Consider the following 25,645-nt stretch of genomic DNA (forward strand, 5'->3'; position numbering starts at 1 on the left):
CAAGTCGTTGAAACGATTTGCGTTGTAAAGCCTGCGTTGTAACATACCAGGATCAACATGATCGCGTAGTATCATCATACATTCGTCAGTACAGAGGTCGAAACGTGTTGGCATTAATCCTGGGGAAGAAATTTGAGACCCTTCTTTACTTAAAATTAAAGTATACCATTAGTGGATAATCAACAGAAAAAAGAGACTGAAAAATAAATATTCGTTTTTTTCAGAGAGAAGGGATCCGAAAAACTTAGTTTCATCCTCAGAAGGGGAATACATTAGGTGTAGTGAGTTGAAAAAAATCTTAGGACACTGTACATTTTGGTTTGTACCTGATGAATTATCTTTAGTCCTTAGTTTTTACCCCCCCAAAATTCTGGGGGTTTTCTGTATAATGGTCTATGTTGTTATGTCTAAGCTGTTATGTTTCTTGTCAATTTAATGTATTGTTAAAAATAAATTGTCAATGTTAAATGTACTGCAAATGAAGAGATCGAGATAAAATGAAAGATTCTTGATAAATAAGCGTTTAAAAAATTAAATACGAGATTTATTCTCTAACACCCTGGATTCAAGTGGATGTGGTGTCAAGAAAGTGGATGTTGTTTGATGCCCATGTGGGGTTATTGATTTTGTGTTATAAAGCTTCTGTCCAGTCATCGTCATTTAGATCTGCGATATCACCATCCCACATCGCCCGCAATGCGCCCAACATGGTATGGCTATGTGTGACTAACGTTTGCTATAGATGTCTGATCTTGTGGGCGCCCATATCATCCATTAACAACCGCCCTTCTAATGGATTTAACTCAGGTAAGTCTGTCAGATCCTTACTATATTGTGTCAGTACGTGTCTAAGTTGTAGGTACTTATAGAACTGGCTACGGTGGAGCTGTTATTCATCCTGCAGCTGTTGAAAGGATTTGAGCACGGCCCCTTTCATAATGTCTCCTAGTGTGGATAGTCTGATAAGGTCCTAAGCACAGAACCCAGGCAGCGCCGCCACCTAACGCACATAGATTTCATACCACAATGGGGTCACCTGAGTCAACCTCCCCCACCAACCCAACCGCCGGACAGTCCGCTGCTATAATTGGATAACCACTTAAGGGGGGGCATGTGGTCCATTCCTGCATAACTATAAAGGAGATCTAACATTGACTGGTTGCCCATCACTCGTCTCTCAACTGCATATGCCAGATCCATCTGCGCGCTATGCCACCATTCGTTGATGTTAAGTAGGTGGGAGGTGGAATAGTAGGCATATACATCTGCCACAAGAGGTGGACTGTACACAGGTGCAGGGGGCAACTCTAACTGCCCCCCGCCCCCACAGTAAATGATTGAGGACTGCTTTAATCTGCTTAAAACACAATTGTGGAATATCGTAGGGGAAAGCCTGGAGCCGAGAAAGCAGTCACAGTAGCGAGACCATTTTAAAGATGGCGGACCGTCCGAATAATGACAGGGGCAACGAGGACCACGCCTTCACCTCCTTCGTACATGCGATAATAAAGGGCTAATGTGGTGCGTCCAGGAGCGATTCGGATTGGGGGAGATATATATACCGAGGTACAGGAAGCCATTCACGGCGTGGGTCAGATAAGCCACCCACGTTCCTCTACCTTGGTCCCACAGACCAGGAACAGTACTGATTTTGACGGTTTGGTGCATAATCGGTAGGTCTCCACGAAGACTCCAAGTATCTGCAGGATTCATGGGCCCGTGAACCCCGGAACTGGAATAAAGAATAGTACGTCGTCAGCGTACAGTGCGAACCTGTCTGACATCTCGATGGACCAATCAAATCCGCGCTCTAGGGTGTCCCGCCTCACCCATGGGGCCAATGGCTTGACTGCATGTCTAAATAGTAGGGGGAAAGCGGGCACCCCTGCCTGGCGCTCCTAAGTATAGGTAATTGGTCTTCCCGCGCCCGGCCACGCGCACAGATACAGATTGGTCTGTGTATAGTAGACGGATGTATGTCAGAAACTTTGGGTCAAAGTTAAGAGCATGCAAGAGGAGGAATAGATAATCTCAGTTGATCGAGTTGAATGCTTTATCTATATCTGGTAATTAAATGGCCTTGGGCCGGCCAAGTTCTGGCGCCTTTCCGAGAGCATTATGAGCCCGTTTGATTTTGTGGCGGTGGATTGCTGCGGCATAAAGCCTGCCTGATCAGGGTGAATAACATCAGAAATGTGTGGGAGAAGGCGATCTGCGAGAACCTTACCCAAGTGTTTGGCTTCCAAATTCAGTAATAAGATTGGGCGATATGAGGAATGTTCCTCAGGAGGGGGCAGTCTCGTTTGTGGAATACCACGATTTCTGCATGTCATCAGTCTGATGGGAGGAACTGCTGCTCAGAGGCCTCCTCAATCAATCAATCAATCAATCAGTGGAATTGTAAGCGCTACTCACCCGTGAGGGTCTCAAGGCGCTGGGGGGGAGGGGTCCGCCGGTCTGTTTAGCTGAAAAGCCAGGTCTTGAGAGTCTTTCTGAAGGTGTTCAGGGAGGGTGCATGTCTGATATCTGCCGGTAGCTCATTCCAGGTCTTGACTGCAATGTGAGAGAAGGATCTTCCACCTGCTCTGGCTCTGTGGATGCCCGGGGTTTCGGCCATTGTGAGGTTGGAAGATCGGAGGTTTCTTTTGGGTACGTGTAAGTTGATTCTGTCGTTGAGGTATTCGGGTCCGTTGTTGTGTAAGCATTTGTAGGCGTGGGTGAGAATTTTGAAAGTGACTCTTTTCTCCACGGGGAGCCAGTGGAGTTCTCATAGGTGTGGCTGATGTGTTCTTGCCGGGGGATGCAGAGGACAAGTCTGGCAGCAGTGTTCTGTATGGTGTGGAGTTTGCAGAGTAGGGACTTGTTGAAGCCAGTGTAGAGTGCATTTCCAAAGTCCAGTCTGCTGGTGATGAGTGCGTGGGTGGCCCTCTTCCTTGACTCAGGGGGGATCCATTTGAAGGTCCTACAGAGTATGCGGAGGGTGTTGAAGCAGCTGGATGTGACGGCGTTGACCTGTCAGTTCATGGTGAGTGAGGAGTCGCGTATGATACCTGGGTTCTTGGTGTCGTCTGAGGGAGTAGGTGGGCTCCAAGGGCGGTCAGCCACCAGGTGTTGCCCCATGCTGAAGGGGTGGTTCCAAGGATGAGGACTTCTGTCTTCTCAGTGTTGAGTTTCAGATAGCTATTGGTCATCCAGTCTGCGAAGTCTTGCATTCCTTTCTGAAGTGAAGTTTGTCCATGGTGGGGTCTTGGGTGAGGGAGAGGATGAGCTGGGTGTTGTCGGCATAGGATACGATGTTGAGGCCATATTGTCAGACGATGGCTGCTAGGGGGGCCATGTAGATGTTGAAGAGGGTCCGCTCAGCGATGATCTCTGTGGGACTCTGCAGGTGATTTTCGTAGGATCAGAGAGGAAGGGTGGTAGTCTGATTCTCTGGCTTCTTCCAGTGACGAACGATCAGATCCAGTCCAGAGCTGTTCCTTGAATGCCGGAGTCGTGCAGTCTGGTGACTAGTGTGCGATGAGAGATGGTGTCGAAGGGCGCTGATAGGTCGAGTAGGATGAGGGCTGCGGAGTGGCCTTGGTCCAGGAGGGTGCGGATGTATTTTGTGGTGGTGAGTAGGGCAGTGGTAGTGCTGTGGTTGCTGCGGAATGCGGATTGGGACAGGTCGAGGATGGAGTTCTCTTTGTTGAAACGTTTCAGTTCCCTGTTGACCATCTTCTCTGCAACTTTGGCTGCGAAAGGGAGGAGCGAGATGGGCCGGTAGTTTTTGAGATCGGTGGGGTCCGCTGTGGGCTTCTTGAGTAGGGGCCTGACTTCTGCACATTTCCAGACATCTGGGAAGGTGCCTGTATTGAAGGAGGTGTTGATGGTGCGATGCAGTTCGGGTGCGATGGTGGCCATGGCTCTGTGGTAGATGTGAGGAGACTTGGTCTAAAAGAAAATTCCCTTTGGGAAATTCAATACCATACTATTCACTCACCACAATCAGTCATGCAGAGCACATCACAGTAGCCAAAAAGCCCAATATGAACGCTTGTTTAGAAAATTTAAAAACAATTTATTAAAAAATCCTTTTTCAGTATAGGTACCATACAATTAATTAAAATTACAACCTCATTAACTGAATTCATTCATATTCGACAATAATTAAACACGATGGGCCCGATTCACAGAACAAACTTAAGACAAAATCCTAAACTTAGTACCATTTTGGTATTCACAGAATGCACTTACTACTTCTGGTATTCACAGAATGAACTTACTACTTTTGCGATTCACAGAATAAACTTACTACTTCTGCTATTCACAGAATGGATTTACGACTACTAAGTTTACGTCCGCACTCGGGCCGGAAACTCCGGCCCGGAGGCGGAGCTTCTGGCCCGGAGGCGGAGCTTCCAGCCCAGAGGCAGGGCTTCCGGGCCGGAGGCGGAGCTTCCGGGCCAGAGGTGGAGATTTTGGCCATGGCTAAATCTCCGCCACTGGCCGGAATCCCCACCTCCGGGCCGGAAGCTCCGCCTCCGACGTGGAAGCCCCACCTCCGGCCCGGAAGCCCCGCCTTCGGGCCAGAAGCTCCTCCTCCGGGCCGGAATTTCCGGCCCGAGTGCGGACGTAAAGTTAGTAGTCGGAAATCCATTCTGTGAATACCAAAAGTAGTAAGTGCATTCTGTGAATACCAAAAGTAGTAAGTGCATTCTGTGAATACCAAAAGTAGTAAGTTTAGGATTTTGTTTTAAGTTAATTCTGTGAATCGGGCCCAATATACATAAAAAATGCAACTCCACAATTGTATTTCAGTTAGAATTTGATATGGATCCTCCCTTACTCAATCAGGAAAGGACCCTATAGATTTATACAAAAAAAAGTTTTTATTACAGAAGGCCAAGAAGCGACGCGTTTCGGTGGTATTTGACAGGTCCAACCACCTTCTTCAGGCTCAAGTGAAAATGTCTCCCAGCACAATTATCTATGTAAAGCAACATAAGAACAATCACATTTCAAATTCATTAAAACATATATCTAATCATTAAATCCATTTCCTAAGATGCATCCCCTAAACAAACACCCACATAAGACTATTGGCTCTATCCAGGGATTCTCTGCCATCCCACACCACATACATCAACATTCACCAAGGATGGTTCTCTCAAATACCAACCAAAGAAACATATATCATACTGGTTCTGCAGGCTCAAAAATGGCTCTGATCATTTATTAATCTACAGTACGTCCACACTCACACTCACCATTTCACAATCTTCCTTGCTTCACACTCAGACTATCAACATAGTTCTAAAGGGAATACCCACCACAAACTGGGCGTATTACTTATCTGCGGGAACTCGTTATCTTCAATGTCTATTCTCTACAACATAAAATCAAATGCATGGACGGAAAATCTCGTCTCTCTTCTAAAATCCGCAAAAAATCATAATAGTGCGAAAGTAGTGCATTAGAACTCAAGATCCATTATTTTACATCATTATATATTGCACTAATATTGTGGCTCAAAAAAACCTACATACCAGAAAGTTGTGACATTAAATATGTGTCATAATATCTTGCACCTCCTCATGATGAACGATAAAGGGGCCGTATGTCTGCAAGAAAAAGCGTAATACACAGTTGTCTACACTCCTCTCATTAATATTATTAATTAAATGATTCATCATTCTATCTATTCTACTCGCCCTTATTCCAAATATGAACTCTATGTAAATTCCTCCCTATATACGGGCCGCTGTTATAATCAACTCTAACAGATTACGATCTTCTGTAAAATAAACAATTGCCATGCTTATTGTTCTGTTAAAATGATGTGAGGAGGGCAGGGGTCGGTGGGGGCCCCCGAGTGGATGCCTTTCATTGTCGAGGCGGCTTCTTCGGTCGTGATGGGTGTCCAGTTGGAGATGGTGGGTTGGCTGGTGTCCTTGGCTGCGGCTGTGGCATCTGGAGGATGGTCGATGAAGTTGTTGTAGAGGGTTTTGATCTTGAGGTGGAAGCAGGTTTCAAGCTTGTTGCAGAGGTCTTGGGATGGGGTGATGTCTGTTGCTTCGCTGCGCGGGTTGGTAAATTCCTGAATGACTCTGAAGAATTCATTGGAGTTGGTGGAGTTGGCAAGGATTTTGTTGTGGATGAAGTTGCTTATGGTGGTTCTGATTTGGTTGTGGTAGCCAGTCATGGCGTCCTTGTAGGTGGCACAGTTTCCAGTTGTCTTGGTGTATCTCCAGTTCTTCTCCAGGCGTCTGCAGGTGTGCCTGGCTTCTTGAAGTATCTTTAGCAGATGTGTACCCAATTGGGGCATATATATTCTCAGGAACTCGCTCGGGAACCCATTGGGTCCCGAGGCTCGGCCAGGGCGGATGCTTTACAGTGCTTTAGTGAGTTCATCTTCAGTGATCGGCATGTCGAGTTGGCCCGTGTGCTGCCAAAAACCAATTTTGGTGGTATGTTCCTTAGAAAGTGAATAATTTAATCATGGGACAGGACCTCCCGCTTAGCGTATAAGCCCGAGTAATAATCTGTGAATGCCTGAGTGACTTTGCGAGGGTTGGTACACAGGCCGCCCTCCATGTCAGCAGCACCGGCACTTGGTCAGGCGACTGTGCCATTTGACACAAGCGATGCAGCATCTTGCTCAACTTGTCACCCCCATTGGTATATTCTACACTAGGTTGCAGTGCATCTTAAACCCGGGTGACCTATTTGATGCCTCATTAGATAGCACTTAGTAGGTAATGCCCTTTCTTGTTTATAATATTCAAATGGCTTCTCCCCAGGGTATAATATCTGTTCAACCATTAGGTATTCCTTTGTAATGATTGTCTTGTCGCGATGAAGATGGATGCAGTTTCTCCATGAAATGCATGTTGACTCATTAGGCCCCTCCTGTGAAAAAACACTTTGCAAGAAAAAGTTGTTTCTGCTAATAGGGCTACCTGATTGGCACCTGGTCACATATATTGCTTCAGGTACTTCCCAGTGTAAATTTTCAGATGTTGCATTAATGATCCCTTTGTAATGATGGCTTTGTCACGTTCAGTATATTCCTATGGTGTCGCTCCTGTGTGGAGGAGAGGTGTCTCACTTTCTGATGTTGCATCAGTTTTCCCTTTGTAAAGGATGCCTTTCCACTGTGAGTGCATCCATTCTCCACAGTCATAAATGTATCCTTTGTGTTGACTTACTGTTATTCTCGTAGTTGTGCCCTGCCAATAAATAAATTGTCACATTCAATTCATTTATATGGTCTCTCCCTAAGGTGAACTTTTTGATGTTGTGTTCGGTCTTTCCTATTTGACAAATGTCTAGACACATTTGTTGTGATATGCACTCTTCGTTTCATAACTTTCTTCCCTGTGTGGACTTTGATATTGCATTAGCGGTGCTTTTCTAATAAATGTTTTGTTGCGTTCAGTTTATTCATATCATTTCTCTCCATGTGAACTTTCTGATGTTGTGTTAGCTTGCTTCTTTATCAAATGCCTTGTCACTGTAAGTGCACTGATGTGGTTTCTCTCCTGTGGACTTTCTAATGGTACATTGGCTGTGCTGTGCCCTTCTAATAAATGCCTTGTCACTGTCTGTACATTCATGCGGTTAACTCACTCTTCACACTTTGTCACATTCTGTAAATTTATACAGATTTTCCTCAATGGGGACTTTCTGATGCCGTTTTAACTTTTCGTCGCTAATAAATGCCTTGCCTCATTCAGTGTGGACTTTTGATGTTGTGTTAGCATTTCTTATAAATGCATTGTCATGTTCAATATATGTATATAGTTTCTCTCTGTGTGCACATTTTGAGATCATATTACATTTTGTTTTGTAATTAATCCCTCGTCACAATCCGTACATTAATATGCTTTCTCCCTATTGTGGATTTGTTGACGCTGCATTAGCTTATTCTTCCTGCATAAGACTTTATCACATTCTGTTTGTACATAGCGTTTATCCCCAGTGTGGATTTTCTGATGTCACTTCAGTTCGAAATATGTTATGAATGCTTTGTGACATTTAATACATTGATATGGCTTCCCTTGTGCATGAACTTTCTGATGTTGTATTCATTTTTGCTTTGCAATAAATCCTTTGTGGCATTCAGTGCATTCATAGGGTTTCTCCCCAGTGTGGACTTTCTGATGTCACATTAGATGTGACTTTCTAATAAATGCCTTGTCACATTCAATGCAGTTGAATGGTCTCTCAACAGTCTGAACTTTTTTATGTTCCCTTAGTGCTCCCTTTGTTATAAATGCTTTGTCACATTCTGTACATTGATATGGTCTCTCTCCAGTGTGGACTTTTTGATGTTGCTTCAGATCTCCAATTGTTATAAATGCTTTGTCACATTCCGTACATTCATAGGGTTTCTCCCCGATGTGGACTTTCTGATGTTACATTAGGCGGGATTTTCTAATAAATGACTTGTCACATTCAGTGCAGTTGAATGGTCTCTCTCCAGTGTGGACTTTTTGATGTTGAATTAGCGCTCCATTTGTTATAAATGCTTTGTTGCATTCACTGCATTCATAGGGTTTCTCACCGATGTGGAATTTCTGACGTTGTGTTAGACGTGATTTTCAAATAAATGCCTTGTCACATTCAGTGCAGTTGAATGGTCTAACGCCAGTGTGGACCTTTTGATTTTGCTTCAGCTCCCCATTTATTATAAGTGCTTTGTCACATTCTGTACAGTCATACGGCTCCTCCCCAGTGTGAATTTTCTGATGTTGTTTTATCCCTCTATTTGTTATAAATGCTTTGCAGCATTCTGTACATGTACACGGTTTCTTCCCAGTGTGAAATTTCTGATGCACCATTAACAATTGCCTTGTAGTAAATGTCTTGTTGCATTCTGGTCATTGATATGGTCTCTCCCCACCGTGGATTTTATGATGTCTTCTTAGGTGTCCATTTGATATAAATGCCTTTTCACATTCTGTACATTAATACGGTTTCTCCCCAGTGCTGAATTGTTGATGATGCTTTAGGTTCTGCTTCCTTCGGAACACTTTATTACATTCAGTTCATTCATACAGTTTCTGCCCAGTGTGGACACTCTGATGTTGCAATAGGTATCCATTGGTAATAAATGCCTTGTCACATTGAGTGCAGTTGAAGATTCTCTCTCCAGTGTGTATTTTCTAATGTCGCTTCAGCTCTCCATTTGTTATAAATGCCTTATCACCTTCTGTACATTCATATGGTTTCTCTCCAGTGTGGATTTTCTAATGTCGCTTCAGCTCTCGATTTGTACTAAATGCTTTGTCACATTCAGTGCATTCATACGGTTTCTCCCCAGTGTGGATTTTCTGATGTTGCTTCAGCGCTCCATTTCTTGTAAATGCTTTGTCACATTCTGTACATTGGTATGATTTCTCCGCAGTGTGGATTTTCTGATGTCGCTTCAGCTCTCGATTTGCTTTAAATGCCTTGTCACATTCTGTACATTCATATGGTTTCTCCACAGTGTGGATTTTCTGATGTCGTTTTAGCCCTTCATTTGTTATAAATACTTTGTCGCATTTTGTACATTCATAAGGTCTCTCTCCAGTGTGGATTTTCTGATGCCGATTCAGCTCTCCATTTGTTTTAAATGCCTTGTCACATTCTGTACATTCATATGGTTTCTCCCCAGTGTGGATTTTCTGATGTTGCTTCAGCTCTCCATTTGTAATAAATGCTTTGTCACATTCAGTGCATTCATATGGTTTCTCCCCAGTGTGGACTTTCTGATGTTTCATTAATTCTGAATTGGTGATAAATGCCTTGTCACATTCTGTACATTCATACGGTTTCTCACCAGTGTGGACTTTGTGATGTCGCTTCAGCTCTCCTTTTGTTATAAATACTTTGTCGCATTCTGTACATTTAAAAAGTCTCTCACCAGTGTGGATTTTCTGATGTCGCTTCAGGTTAGGATTTCTTATAAATACTTTGTCACATTCTGTGCATTCATATGGTTTCTCCCCAGTGTGGATTGTCTGATGTTTCATTAATTCTGAATTGGTGATAAATGCCTTGTCACATTCTGTACATTCATACGGTTTCTCACCAGTGTGGACTTTGTGATGTCGCTTCAGCTCTCCTTTTGTTATAAATACTTTGTCGCATTCTGTACATTTAAAAAGTCTCTCACCAGTGTGAATTTTCTGATGTCGCTTCAGGTCAGGATTTCTTATAAATACTTTGTCACATTCAGTGCATTCATATGGTTTCTCCCCAGTGTGGACTTTCTGATGTTTCATTAATTCGTAATTGGTGATAAATGCCTTGTCACATTCTGTACATTCATACGGTTTCTCACCAGTGTGGACTTTGTGATGTCGCTTCAGCTCTCCTTTTGTTATAAATACTTTGTCGCATTCTGTACATTTAAAAAGTCTCTCACCAGTGTGGATTTTCTGATGTCGCTTCAGGTCAGGATTTCTTCTAAATACTTTGTCACATTCTGTGCATTCATATGGTTTCTCCCCAGTGTGGATTTTCTGATGTTGCTTCAGGTCTCCATTGGTAATAAATGCTTTGTCACATTCAGTGCATTCATATGGTTTCTCACCTGTGTGGACTTTCTGATGTTGCACTAGTCGTCCTTTTGTAATGAACGCCTTGTAACATTCTGTACAATTATAAGGTCTCTCTCCAGTGTGGATTTTCTGATGCCGTTTCAGCTCTCCATTTGTTTTAAATGCCTTGTCACATTCTGTACATTGATATGGTTTCTCCCCAGTGTGGCTTTTCTGATGTCGCTTCACATCTTCATTTCTTATAAATACTTTGTCACATTCTGTGCATTCATATGGTTTCTCCCCAGTGTGGATTTTCTGATGTCGCTTCAGCTTGTAATTTGTTATAAATACTTTGTCACATTCTGTGCATTCATATGGTTTCTCCCCAGTGTGGATTTTCTGATGTCGCTTCAGCTGTTGATTTGTTATAAATACTTTGTCACATTCTGTACATTTATATGATTTCTCTCCAGTGTGGATTTTCTGATGCTGATTCAGCCCTCCATTTGTTTTAAATGCCTTGTCACATTCTGGACATTCATAAAGTTTCTCACCAGTGTGGATTTTCTGATGCCGCATTAGGTGTTGATTGGTAATAAACGCCTTGTCACATTCAGTACATTCATACGGTTTCTCACCGGTGTGAATTTTGAGATGTTGCTTTAGATTATTCTTCCTTCGGAACACTTTATTACATTCTGTACATTTATTCTGTTTCTCCCCTAGGTGGACACTTTGGTGTTGTGTTAGGTATCGTTTGGTAATAAATGCCATATCACATTCTGTACATTCAAACAGTTTCTCCCCAGTGTGGATTTGTTGATGCTGCTTCCTTCGTAATCAGGCTTGCTTCAGTGTGTCAGTGTGTTAAGTCTTATATGTCTATCACCTGATGCCTAAGAGCCAAGTACAGAGCTCATTGGGCAGTTTGGGTTTTCTGCTGTAAAAAGACTTTGGAGAAGCATAGACCTTCAAGGGAAGAGATTTCGAGGTATACTGTTTTTACATCACTTCCTACACGAGTGATGTTTAATTCATTTCCCTTTTTATTTATTACTGCATTTATTTCACCTGTTAGATTAAGAGAAACAAACACGGAATGAGCTGAAATGCAGAGTCCATCACAAACATTGTTTGGCATTTAATTAGACATTTAATTGTCCATATAGACAAATAGCTGAAGAAATTCTAGATCACACTTTCAATGTAAAGATGCAGTAGGCAGAGTAAGGGCATACGACCCTTCCGTGATCCCCTTCTATCGAGGAGTGTGAACTCAAGGAGTAACCAAGACACCAAAGAAGGTTCCTTGTTCATTGAGCGAGACCCTCTCCCATCAACACACTACAATGTTAAATCCATAGGGAAAAGATGCTGCCCTTCTTATCCAGGGAATGCGTTCGATTATCACACGGCCTAACAAATAATACAAGATGGAGCATATTCCAGTGAATGGACCATGCAACACCGAGCATCACAATAAAGGCAGGAAACATAAACAACTGCTGCAAGGGAGTCCTTTATACTATCAGAGAGCCTGGGCTAAGACCCGCACAGGAAATCTGACAATCCTCCATATAGTGTAACTCCAGCAATCCGAGGCTCTGACCAGATCGACAATAGGAAAAGGAGGTTTAGAACCATTTTAAACACACACTGGCAAAGTCAATAGGTCTCACCTTTTAGGTGTATAGGCTTCCCCAATGCTGCAAAACATCGAGAGAAAAAAAGAAAAACAAAAAGTGAAATGATGTGGGTGCTATTCCATCCTTCTGCAGGCATGCAGAGGTTTCTCCACAAATGTGCACACCTACAGAATGACACTTGCACCATTATCCGTTTTTGATCTGGTGTAAACCAAGACCTTTTATTTTACAAAAATTACATGTATAATGCACTTACTTTTTGGGCTTTCAGCTCTCCATCCATTGGTCGGTTGTTGTACCATTCACATTTTGCTTCCACCCACTACAGAATACAGAATGGGGCAGTGGGTCTGCAAACTTCAGCCACTGGCTAAATTCACTTTGAGTAACTGCATTTTACTCTTTCACAAGGAGGTAGTTCCCTTCAGTGCCAGTGTTTTTGTTTGTGCTTTATAATTTCGTTAGCATTGCCTGTGTGTTTAGTCTCATGTTATAGCATGACTCTTTCTACCATCTCTTCTCAGCACAGGACACATTCCAGAGTTAGCAGGTCCTGCTTCATGCTAACAACATTGTAAATTCCTTTTGAAGCTGCCTTTATTTATCAGATTGCTGCCTAGCAAGGCCCCCACGAAGGCAACTCCTTTTCTACTTGGGCTTTCCTGGTTGCTCCAGACGTGTCCTGATTTGCCTTTGCTGGATGAGTCCCTCAGACCTTGCTGGTCTGCACCGCAGTCCTTTCTCTGAATTCCTGTGACTTGCCGTTGCCAAGGCTTGTTGGGTCCATTCTGGTCGCCGACACCGCAGCACTCCAAAGACTTCGTGGGACAGCTCGAATCCGGCTCGTGGACTTCGTTGGCGCCTCCGTGACCTCGTGGCTGAAGAGTCAAGACACTCGTCAAACTCACCTGAAGCACCCGACATCTGTGGGCATTGGTCCATCCTGCCCTTGGTCACTGGCTGGTGACTCAGACTCTGTTCCCTCTGCTTTCAGGTTCCTTCCATCCTAGATCCAGGCTTGGATCTCTTCGGACACTTCTCCTCTTCACGGCAGCAGCAGTTTCTTGCAGGCTTCCATTGCAATCGTTGACGCGACCCGACACCAAAAGACACCTATGCACCCGGCTTCCCTGGGTGAGGTAACTCGAGTACTCCGGTGCTCCCGTGGGTGCTAGCCCTAGAACTTCTTAAGTCCCAAAGGGTTTGGTCCTGACGCGATTAGAAGTGTCCCTAATCTTTAAATTTCCAACCGGGACATTGCCCATAGAAGATAACGGGAACCCGCGGTTGTGTTTAGACACTGAATACAGTCCCCGTGGGTCCCCTGTGTCACTACCTTTGGTGGTTCCTTGGGGTCCCAGCGATTCTACAGGCTCTTGGCCCTGTGTCTAGTTCAGTCGTGGTTCTTATACCACTTTTTTGGTATATGGTTTGGTACGCCCCTAGGGCCCAAACTTGTATTTGTGCTATTACTGATAATTGCTGACTAGTAAACAAAGTACTTCGAACTCCAGTCTCATAAACTTCCCTTTAACAAAGTCCTTGAGATTTACTGGTACTGCTTAACTGTGGAAAGTTTAATACTGTTTTAAAAATATAATCGCATTGCTTTTACCTTTTATTCCTTGCACTCGGAGCTGTGTTCAATGCTCCTTTAGTACCATTTTTGCAGGGCAGGTCACAGGCCTCAGCTCCTTGCTGACACACCCCCCTCACGTGACTAGTAGCATCGGCAATATCAGGAGCCAATGGCGCGTACGCGCAGCGAACGCGCGCAGCGGGCGCGCCGCGGGCGTGCCGAAGGCTCGCCTTAGGCGAGCCCGTCTGCGCCCGTCCGCGCCAGCACCGGGCCCAGGGCCGCTCCCCCTAGCCGTGCACTAGGCTGCACTATTACCATTTCCAGTTGATAGATCTTAACTCTGGAGCCCCTAGCGATTCGTGCTTATGTATACCCCCTGCTACTTGTCTAATATCTGTACCCACCATATGTCCAGGCTGCAAATTTGCTCTCCCCTGTCCCACCCCTGTAAAGCACACTACTGGCCCAGGATCCTTTCACCATATCCGAGCAGCACTTATTAATGCCCGCTCTCTCCCGAGGCATTGCTGGGAAATAAGGGAATCTTGGGGAGATGCCTCCTCGGGCCCGGATTTCTGTTCAGCCACCCCAGAGGGCTTCTGTGTGGTGAGACAGGACAGAACTACGGGGAGAGGAGGCGGCTTAGCCATAATTCTTAAAGCTAACCTAAGAGTCAAAACTGACCCTCTAAGTCGACCAGATTGTGAAGCATTTCTTTTCATTATTTCAATCGACCACAATCAGGCCTTTAAAGGGATTTTGTTATATCGCCCCCCAGGCCCTCGCGCGCGCTTCCTCCTGGCCCTGGAAGAATTTGTAGAACTCTCAATAAGCCATCCGGATTTTACCATCCTAGGTGACTTTAATTTCCATTTAGAGGACCTTGAGGATAAAGATACTTCCCAACTAATAGCTGACCTTCACGTGGCCCGTTTATCGCATCTGGTGGATGTCCCCACACATCAAGCTGGACATACGCTGGACGGGCTTTTCACCAACAACCCCAAGATCTCCCTATCTTCAGTTATTCCTGTGGTATGGTCGGACCATTCCGCTTTAATCTTTACCATCCAGGCTAATAACCGCAATTTTTTCAAACCCATGCCCCGCATTTCCATCAGCTGCAGAGCCTGGAAAAATCTGGACTATTCACTTCTTTCCCAGACTCTGGTAGACTCCCGGTACGAGGCTTCCCCCAACCCCAGCGTAGCGTCCAGCAGATACCAGGAATGGATTTCTGATGCAGTGAACCATGTGGTCCCAGTTAAAACTTTTATCTCGAACAGGGTATCACCATCTGCTCCATGGTTCACAGACGATCTCCGTTTACAGCGTCAACACTGCAGGAACTTGGAAAGGCGGTGGCGAAAGCACTATAATCCTGTCGATAGGCAGACTTATAAAGATGCCCTAGCACTTTACAAAAAATCCATTGTAAAATGTAAAAGCATCTTTTTCCTGGCCCAAATTGAATCAGCTCAAAATTCAGCCAAAAAGCTGTTTCAGGTAGTTGACACCCTGTCCAACCCCCCTACAGGCCCTCCGACGGAACCCTCTCAAGTTCTGTGTAATGCGTTGGCCAGTTTCTTCTTTTCTAAGGTCTCCAGGATCTACTCATCATTTTCCCTCCCTTTACGTTTTGCTGCCCCGGATTCCCTTTTTCATACATCCAAGTTCACCAACTTTCTTCCGGTTTCAACTGAACATATCAGTAGGCTGGTTACCTCTATCAAGTCTGGTTCTCCTTTTGACCCATGTCCCCCCGCGATATTGAATACTCTCACTGAGGTCATAGCACCTCCCCTAACAGATCTCTGCAATTCCATCTTCCAATCTGGCATTTATCCGGAAGTCTGGAAAAAGGCAGCAATCAAACCATTATTGAAAAAACCATCTCTAGATCTTACTGACTCAGCTAGCTACAGGCCTATTGCTTGCCTACCTTTTCCGGACAAAATATTTGAGTCAGTTATGAACCTGCAACTATCTGAGTTCATTGACCATCACAATCTTTTAGATGATACTCAGTTCGGGTTCAGGAAATATCATGGCACAGAAACAGCCTTGATAAAGGCTTCCGACGAAATCAGGACCATCATGGATCAGGGGGGGGCCGCGATCCTGGTGCTCCTTGATCTGTCCGCCGCCTTCGGCACGGTCGACCACTCCTTATTGGTCGACCGTGTCACATCCCTGGGGGTAACTCATCACGCAAAAGATCTCATTGCTTCGTTTCTAGCCAACCGAACACAATCGGTGAAATTGGGTGATTTCTATTCACCCACTTTCACTCTCCCTTGCGGGGTCCCTCAGGGATCCTCCCTAAGCCCCACGCTATTTAATATATATGTGGCGGACTTGGCGAGAGTTATAAAAGCTCACGGGCTGCGGCTAACCACCTACGCTGACGACACCCAACTGGTGCTGTCTGTTCAAAAAGATGGTCCCGCAGTGGCCGCTAAATTCCAAGAAGGGATGATGGCCATTGGCTCATGGATGGCGGATAACAGTTTAAAATTGAACTCGGACAAAACCGAGGTGCTGACCTTTGGAAGGCTTTCTCCCGAGTGGTCTTCGACCTGGTGGCCCAGCGATATGGGTCCTCCCCCCACTCCAGTAACCAAGGTCAGGAATCTCGGCATCATGTTCGATAATAAACTCTCTTTCAAGCATCACGTCAACGCTGTGGCGGCATCCTCCTTTTATATGTTGAGAAAAATCAAGAAGTTGCTGCCATACCTTCCCTCAACTGCAGGAAAAACTTTAATTACCACCCTTGTTTTTTCAAAAATGGACTATGGCAATGGCCTCTTCCTCAATGCTCAGGAGCAGGTGCTAGCTAAGCTGCAATCTGTACAGAACGCGGCAGCCAGATTACTGCTCAACGTTCCATTTCGTCATCCTACCTCTGCGGCGATACACCATCTGCACTGGCTGAGAGTAAAGAGTCGGATAAAGTTCAAGGCTCTATGCATTGCATATAAAGCCATTCATAACTCAGGACCTAAGTTCCTGAAGGACGCTTTCCGAATCTATGTTCCCAAAAGAACCTTACCTTCAGCCTCTACGCACTTGCTCCCGGTGCCACGCACCAGAACTTCCACATGGGGAGACAGACGCTTCTTGGTAGCAACTCCCAGGCTGTGGAATTCCCTCCCATTGTCTATAAAAACGTCCCCCACCCTCATGGTGTTCCGCAAGCTTTTGAAGACTTGGCTATTTAACCAGTAATCCCCTCAGTTGTCTTTTGTTATCAGGAAGTTCTGCATGTGCCGAGACACCCTAGGGTATTCGGGCGCAATAAAAATCTTAAAAACATAAACATAAACAACATAAACATAAAGAGACTAGAGGGGTGTGTGTTAACTTAAATACATATATTTTAAATATATACCTGGTGTGGTTGTCCTTTCATTTGATCATTCAAGAGATTATAGACTGGTGAAACAAGCTGCTTTACATTCCTTCAAGACTTAGCCTGAAGTCTGCTCTCCATAGCTACCACTAGGATAGCTTTCAATAAAGGTTGTCTTTAACCTATCACCATAAGGGGTTGTTTGGACTGATACAAAGTGCCCACTAGAACTAGTGGACAGCATATATCAGGCCACCTTCACACATTAATGTGCAGCGTGTGGGATTCCAGCTTGCTATTGTTTTACCAGATAATCTCGAATTGAATTGATCAACTGATAACCACTAAAGGTACCTGAAGTCCTCTAAATATCAAGTTTAGCTACAGAAAGTTCTACTGAATTTAGAGTTGTTTGATAAGGGATAGCCCACCATTTCTACAACTAAAGAGAGTTTAGTAAGCCACACTAGTGTAGGTAGTGCAATACACCACGCCACATTAGTAATGTCTAACCAGCCAGGAACCAGTGGGTCCCTACCAGGAACCCGTGAGCTCCTTCCCTATAAATATGAGGATCTCTCCTTTGCTCAGCTTAGGGCCTTATGTTCCATTAGGAAGCTGAAGACAGGAAAAAGTCCATCCACCCAGCATCTCATAAAGATACTTAAGCTGGATGATATCACAGGGCCTAGTGGGCCTGATGGGATAGACAGTGTGGGTGGGGCACCACCTGAGGGTGGGCCTAGGGGTGGAAACTCCCCTGACCCAACCTCTGATGCTGACCAGACTGGTGACAAAGACCAGACTCTGGTGAACCCAGATCTCCTGGATGAGGAGGATGACAATAATGCTCCTTCCTTTATCCCTCCAAATAGACCCGACAACAAGACTAGAAGGGATAGATCTCTGTCAAGGGGATCTATCCAGTATAACTCCTCTATAGGGACCTCTGTCTCTTCTCACAGAGGGAGGGAAACCTCCCAGGAGAGGAGAGAGAGACTGCTGAAGTATGAGCAAGACAAGTTCAACCTCAGAAAGCAGCAGATGGCCTTAGATAGGGAAGCCCTAAAGCTCTACAGAGCTAGTAAAAAGGAGGGACTAGAGTCCCTTGGTGGCAGCAATTTCCCTAGAGATAGGGAGAGGTCTTATGACCATAGAAACCTAAGTAAGATTGTCCCAGCCTACCAGAGTGGGGATGACATCCACAAATGGATAACTGCCTTGGAGAGGGCCTGTAAAGTACAGAAGGTCCCTCAAGGTCAGTGGGCAGCAATCTTATGGCTCTCCTTTACAGACAAAGGTAGAGATAAGCTCCTCACTGTAAGAGAAGAGGATGCTGATGATTACAAAGTCTTGAAAAGTGCACTAATAGATGGGTTTGGCCTAACCACAGAACAATACAGGTTACAGTTCAGAGACACCCAAAAAGCTCAAAATCAGGACTGGGTTGACTTTGTTGACTGTGCTGCTAAGGCTTTGGAAGGTTGGTTATTGGGCATTAATGTGTGTGACTACAAAGAATTGTACAATCTGATAATGAGGAAGCAGATTCTTAATAAATGTCAAAATCAGCTGTTGCACCAGTACCTGGTAGACTCTGATCTGACCTCTCCCCAAGAATTGGGAAAGAAGGCAGACAAATGGGTCAGAACCAGGGTGAGGCAGAAGGTACAGAACCAAGGTGGTGACCCAAAGAAGCAAGATTCCAAAAACTCTGACAAGGGTGGGGACAAGGGTAAAGACCAGAAGTCTTCTCAGGGGCCCCAAAAATCTTTTTCAGGTGGGGATTCACAGTCAGGAAAGGGTAAAGGCCAAAAGAAACCTTGGTGCAAAAATCTGTAAACAGAAAACTCACTGGACTAGTGACTGCACCAAGGCCAAAGAAAATACTCCAGCCCCCACCAATGCCCCTAAGGCACCTGCTCCCCCTAGTGCAGTTACAATTGGTGGCGGGAATACACAGAATAAGGGTGTAGTAGGGTTGACCCTGGATTCTGAGATGGACTCTGGCCTAGTCAGAGTACCACATCAGGCTGTGCTTGTCAGTGATGGGGGCATGGATATGTCCCCCTTTGTGAGTCCCAGTAACTTGGGCAAATACAGACAGCAGCCTTTGATAAATGGAGTAGAAGCTTGGGCATTCAGGGACACAGGAGAAAGTGTCACAATGGTGACAAAAGATCTTGTGGATCCTGGGCAGATTATACTTGGTGAAATGTACCAAGTGACCAATGCTAGCAATGTCAGAACAGACCATTCTCTGGCAGTTGTTAACTTCTACTGGGGAGGGGTAACTGGCCTTAAGAAGGTTGTGGTAAGTGCAGACCTACCAGTACAGTGCTTGCTTGGCAATTATCTAGAGACTTCAGCTCGGGCTGAAGGGTAGCTCAGGACACATGCAGAAATGTTAGGGATCTCAGCACATGTCTTTGCTGTGACCAGGTCACAGGCTAACATTTCTAAAACTGGACAGGCCCTGGATTCTGGAATAATGGACCAGGTGCTTCACAAGAGGAGGAGCAGTAGGGTTAAGGCAGAGCCTTCCCACCTGTCTCAGGATACTGATCAGTCTCCTCAGGGAGATGATCTTGAGCCTGAAGAAGGAACTGTCCAAGATGACCTTGAACCTGACCAGGTTGAGTTCTTGGGGACAGGGGGCCCTTCCGGTCTGATCTGAGCCAGTGTTACAACAAACAAATGATGGACGGAATGCTGACAATGCAGACATTCTCCCCCAGTCAAGAGATCTGGGTTAAATCCATCGTTCTTTTGCCCACTACACCACCCCAGTTTAGACATGGCCATATGCAAATCAGTCTTGACCCTGTGCCTCATGGGAACAGTCTAGCCCAAACTGCCAAGCCATGTCTGCCCTGGACCGGAATCAAGCATCCTAGGACCGGTTTCTGGCTATCAGCCGTCATCAGCCAGGATAGCTTGACTCCAGTGGCGTAGTGAGCACGGGTCCCACATCTGGGAATACCCATCCCACTTAGGGCAAAAAGCGTTACAACAAACAAATGATGGACGGAATACTGACAATGCAGACATTCTCCCCCAGTCAAGAGATCTGGGTTAAATCCATCGTTCTTTTGCCCACTACACCACCCCAGTTTAGACATGGCCATATGCAAATCAGTCTTGACCCTGTGCCTCATGGGAACAGTCTAGCCCGAACTGCCAAGCCATGTCTTCCCTGGACCGGAATCAAGCATCCTAGGACCGGTTTCTGGCTATCAGCCGTCATCAGCCAGGATAGCTTGACTCAAGTGGCGTAGTGAGCACGGGTCCCACGTCTGGGAATACCCATCCCACTTAGGGCGAAAAGCGTTACAACAAACAAATGATGGACGGAATGCTGACAATGCAGACATTCTCCCCCAGTCAAGAGATCTGGGTTAAATCCATCGTTCTTTTGCCCACTACACCACCCCAGTTTAGACATGGCCATATGCAAATCAGTCTTGACCCTGTGCCTCATGGGAACAGTCTAGCCCGAACTGCCAAGCCATGTCTTCCCTGGACCGGAATCAAGCATCCTAGGACCGGTTTCTGGCTATCAGCCGTCATCAGCCAGGATAGCTTGACTCCAGTGGCGTAGTGAGCACGGATCCCACGTCTGGGAATACCCATCCCACTTAGGGCGAAAAGCGTTACAACAAACAAATGATGGACGGAATGCTGACAATGCAGACATTCTCCCCCAGTCAAGAGATCTGGGTTAAATCCATCGTTCTTTTGCCCACTACACCACCCCAGTTTAGACATGGCCATATGCAAATCAGTCTTGACCCTGTGCCTCATGGGAACAGTCTAGCCCGAACTGCCAAGCCATGTCTTCCCTGGACCGGAATCAAGCATCCTAGGACCGGTTTCTGGCTATCAGCCGTCATCAGCCAGGATAGCTTGACTCCAGTGGCGTAGTGAGCACGGGTCCCACGTCTGGGAATACCCATCCCACTTAGGGCGAAAAGCGTTACAACAAACAAATGATGGACGGAATGCTGACAATGCAGACATTCTCCCCCAGTCAAGAGATCTGGGTTAAATCCATCGTTCTTTTGCCCACTACACCACCCCAGTTTAGACATGGCCATATGCAAATCAGTCTTGACCCTGTGCCTCATGGGAACAGTCTAGCCCGAACTGCCAAGCCATGTCTTCCCTGGACCGGAATCAAGCATCCTAGGACCGGTTTCTGGCTATCAGCCGTCATCAGCCAGGATAGCTTGACTCCAGTGGCGTACTGAGCACGGGTCCCACGTCTGGGAATACCCATCCCACTTAGGGCGAAAAGCGTTACAACAAACAAATGATGGACGGAATACTGACACTGCAGACATTCTCCCCCAGTCAAGAGATCTGGGTTAAATCCATCGTTCTTTTGCCCACTACACCACCCCAGTTTAGACATGGCCATATGCAAATCAGTCTTGACCCTGTGCCTCATGGGAACAGTCTAGCCCGAACTGCCAAGCCATGTCTTCCCTGGACCGGAATCAAGCATCCTAGGACCGGTTTCTGGCTATCAGCCGTCATCAGCCAGGATAGCTTGACTCCAGTGGCGTAGTGAGCACGGGTCCCACGTCTGGGAATACCCATCCCACTTAGGGCGAAAAGCGTTACAACAAACAAATGATGGACGGAATGCTGACAATGCAGACATTCTCCCCCAGTCAAGAGATCTGGGTTAAATCCATCGTTCTTTTGCCCACTACACCACCCCAGTTTAGACATGGCCATATGCAAATCAGTCTTGACCCTGTGCCTCATGGGAACAGTCTAGCCCGAACTGCCAAGCCATGTCTTCCCTGGACCGGAATCAAGCATCCTAGGACCGGTTTCTGGCTATAAGCCTTCATCAGCCAGGATAGCTTGACTCCAGTGGCGTAGTGAGCACGGGTCCCACGTCTGGGAATACCCATCCCACTTAGGGCGAAAAGCGTTACAGCAAACAAATGATGGACGGAATGCTGACAATGCAGACATTCTCCCCCAGTCAAGAGATCTGGGTTAAATCCATCGTTCTTTTGCCCACTACACCACCCCAGTTTAGACATGGCCATATGCAAATCAGTCTTGACCCTGTGCCTCATGGGAACAGTCTAGCCCGAACTGCCAAGCCATGTCTTCCCTGGACCGGAATCAAGCATCCTAGGACCGGTTTCTGGCTATCAGCCGTCATCAGCCAGGATAGCTTGACTCCAGTGGCGTAGTGAGCACGGGTCCCACGTCTGGGAATACCCATCCCACTTAGGGCAAAAAGCGTTACAACAAACAAATGATGGACGGAATGCTGACAATGCAGACATTCTCCCCCAGTCAAGAGATCTGGGTTAAATCCATCGTTCTTTTGCCCACTACACCACCCCAGTTTAGACATGGCCATATGCAAATCAGTCTTGACCCTGTGCCTCATGGGAACAGTCTAGCCCGAACTGCCAAGCCATGTCTTCCCTGGACCGGAATCAAGCATCCTAGGACCGGTTTCTGGCTATCAGCCGTCATCAGCCAGGATAGCTTGACTCCAGTGGCATAGTGAGCACGGGTCCCACGTCTGGGAATACCCATCCCACTTAGGGCGAAAAGCGTTACAACAAACAAATGATGGACGGAATGCTGACAATGCAGACATTCTCCCCCAGTCAAGAGATCTGGATTAAATCCATCGTTCTTTTTTGTCCACTACACCACCCCAGTTTAGACATGGCCATATGCAAATCAGTCTTGACCCTGTGCCTCATGGGAACAGTCTAGCCCGAACTGCCAAGCCATGTCTTCCCTGGACCGGAATCAAGCATCCTCGGAACGGTTTCTGGCTATCAGCCGTCATCAGCCAGGATAGCTTGACTCCAGTGGCGTAGTGAGCACGGGTCCCACGTCTGGGAATACCCATCCCACTCAGGGCGAAAAGCGTTACAACAAACAAATGATGGACGGAATGCTGACAATGCAGACATTCTCCCCCAGTCAAGAGATCTGGGTTAAATCCATCGTTCTTTTGCCCACTACACCACCCCAGTTTAGACATGGCCATATGCAAATCAGTCTTGACCCTGTGCCTCATGGGAACAGTCTAGCCCGAACTGCCAAGCCATGTCTTCCCTGGACCGGAATCAAGCATCCTAGAACCGGTTTCTGGCTATCAGCCGTCATCAGCCAGGATAGCTTGACTCCAGTGGCGTAGTGAGCACGGGTCCCACGTCTGGGAATACCCATCCCACTTAGGGCGAAAAGCGTTACAACAAACAAATGATGGACGGAATGCTGACAATGCAGACATTCTCCCCCAGTCAAGAGATCTGGGTTAAATCCATCGTTCTTTTGCCCACTACACCACCCCAGTTTAGACATGGCCATATGCAAATCAGTCTTGACCCTGTGCCTCATGGGAACAGTCTAGCCCGAACTGCCAAGCCATGTCTTCCCTGGACCGGAATCAAGCATCCTAGGACCGGTTTCTGGCTATCAGCCGTCATCAGCCAGGATAGCTTGACTCCAGTGGCGTAGTGAGCACGGGGCCCACGTCTGGGAATACCCATCCCACTTAGGGCGAAAAGCGTTACAACAAACAAATGATGGACGGAATGCTGACAATGCAGACATTCTCCCCCAGTCAAGAGATCTGGGTTAAATCCATCGTTCTTTTGCCCACTACACCACCCCAGTTTAGACATGGTCATATGCAAATCAGTCTTGACCCTGTGCCTCATGGGAACAGTCTAGCCCGAACTGCCAAGCCATGTCTTCCCTGGACCGGAATCAAGCATCCTAGGACCGGTTTCTGGCTATCAGCCGTCATCAGCCAGGATAGCTTGACTCCAGTGGCGTAGTGAGCACGAATCCCATGTCTGGGAATACCCATCCCACTTAGGGCGAAAAGCGTTACAACAAACAAATGATGGACGGAATGCTGACAATGCAGACATTCTCCCCCAGTCAAGAGATCTGGGTTAAATCCATCGTTCTTTTGCCCACTACACCACCCCAGTTTAGACATGGCCATATGCAAATCAGTCTTGACCCTGTGCCTCATGGGAACAGTCTAGCCCGAACTGCCAAGCCATGTCTTCCCTGGACCGGAATCAAGCATCCTAGGACCGGTTTCTGGCTATCAGCCGTCATCAGCCAGGATAGCTTGACTCCAGTGGCGTAGTGAGCACGGGTCCCACGTCTGGGAATACCCAGCCCACTTAGGGCGAAAAGCGTTACAACAAACAAATGATGGACGGAATGCTGACAATGCAGACATTCTCCCCCAGTCAAGAGATCTGGGTTAAATCCATCGTTCTTTTGCCCACTACACCACCCCAGTTTAGTCATGGCCATATGCAAATCAGACTTGACCCTGTGCCTCATGGGAACAGTCTAGCCCGAACTGCCAAGCCATGTCTTCCCTGGACCGGAATCAAGCATCCTAGGACCGGTTTCTGGCTATCAGCCGTCATCAGCCAGGATAGCTTGACTCCAGTGGCGTAGTGAGCACGGGTCCCACGTCTGGGAATACCCATCCCACTTAGGTCGAAAAGCGTTACAACAAACAAATGATGGACGGAATGCTGACAATGCAGACATTCTCCCCCGGTCAAGAGATCTGGGTAAATCCATCGTTCTTTTGCCCACTACACCACCCCAGTTTAGACATGGCCATATGCAAATCAGTCTTGACCCTGTGCCTCATGGGAACAGTCTAGCCCGAACTGCCAAGCCATGTCTTCCCTGTACCGGAATCAAGCATCCTAGGACCGGTTTCTGGCTATCAGCCGTCATCAGCCAGGATAGCTTGACTCCAGTGGCGTAGTGAGCACGGGTCCCACGTCTGGGAATACCCATCCCACTTAGGGCGAAAAGGGTTACAACAAACAAATGATGGACGGATTGCTGACAATGCAGACATTCTCCCCCAGTCAAGAGATCTGGGTTAAATCCATCGTTCTTTTGCCCACTACACCACCCCAGTTTAGACATGGCCATATGCAAATCAGTCTTGACCCTGTGCCTCATGGGAACAGTCTAGCCCGAACTGCCAAGCCATGTCTTCCCTGGACCGGAAGCAAGCATCCTAGGACCGGTTTCTGGCTATCAGCCGTCATCAGCCAGGATAGCTTGACTCCAGTGGCGTAGTGAGCACGGGTCCCACGTCTGGGAATACCCATCCCACTTAGGGCGAAAAGCGTTACAACAAACAAATGATGGACGGAATGCTGATAATGCAGACATTCTCCCCCAGTCAAGAGATCTGGGTTAAATCCATCGTTCTTTTGCCCACTACACCACCCCAGTTTAGACATGGCCATATGCAAATCAGTCTTGACCCTGTGCCTCATGGGAACAGTCTAGCCCGAACTGCCAAGCCATGTCTTCCCTGGACCGGAATCAAGCATCCTAGGACTGGTTTCTGGCTATCAGCCGTCATCAGCCAGGATAGCTTGACTCCAGTGGCGTAGTGAGCACGGGTCCCACGTCTGGGAATACCCATCCCACTTAGGGCGAAAAGCGTTACAACAAACAAATGATGGACGGAATGCTGACAATGCAGACATTCTCCCCC

The 25,645-nt window shown here is 46.5% G+C and overlaps 2 pseudogenes; both read right to left on the reverse strand.

Annotated features, from left to right (window-relative positions):
• Positions 1-4,742: 4,742 nt before the first annotated feature.
• Positions 4,743-9,217, reverse strand: LOC146822402 (uncharacterized; annotated as a pseudogene).
• Positions 9,218-9,540: 323 nt separating this feature from the next.
• On the reverse strand, positions 9,541-11,471 carry LOC146822403 (uncharacterized; annotated as a pseudogene).
• Positions 11,472-25,645: the final 14,174 nt, after the last annotated feature.

The sequence above is a fragment of the Triturus cristatus genome, chromosome 6 (genome assembly GCF_964204655.1).
Source record: "Triturus cristatus chromosome 6, aTriCri1.1, whole genome shotgun sequence".
NCBI lineage: Eukaryota > Metazoa > Chordata > Amphibia > Caudata > Salamandridae > Triturus > Triturus cristatus.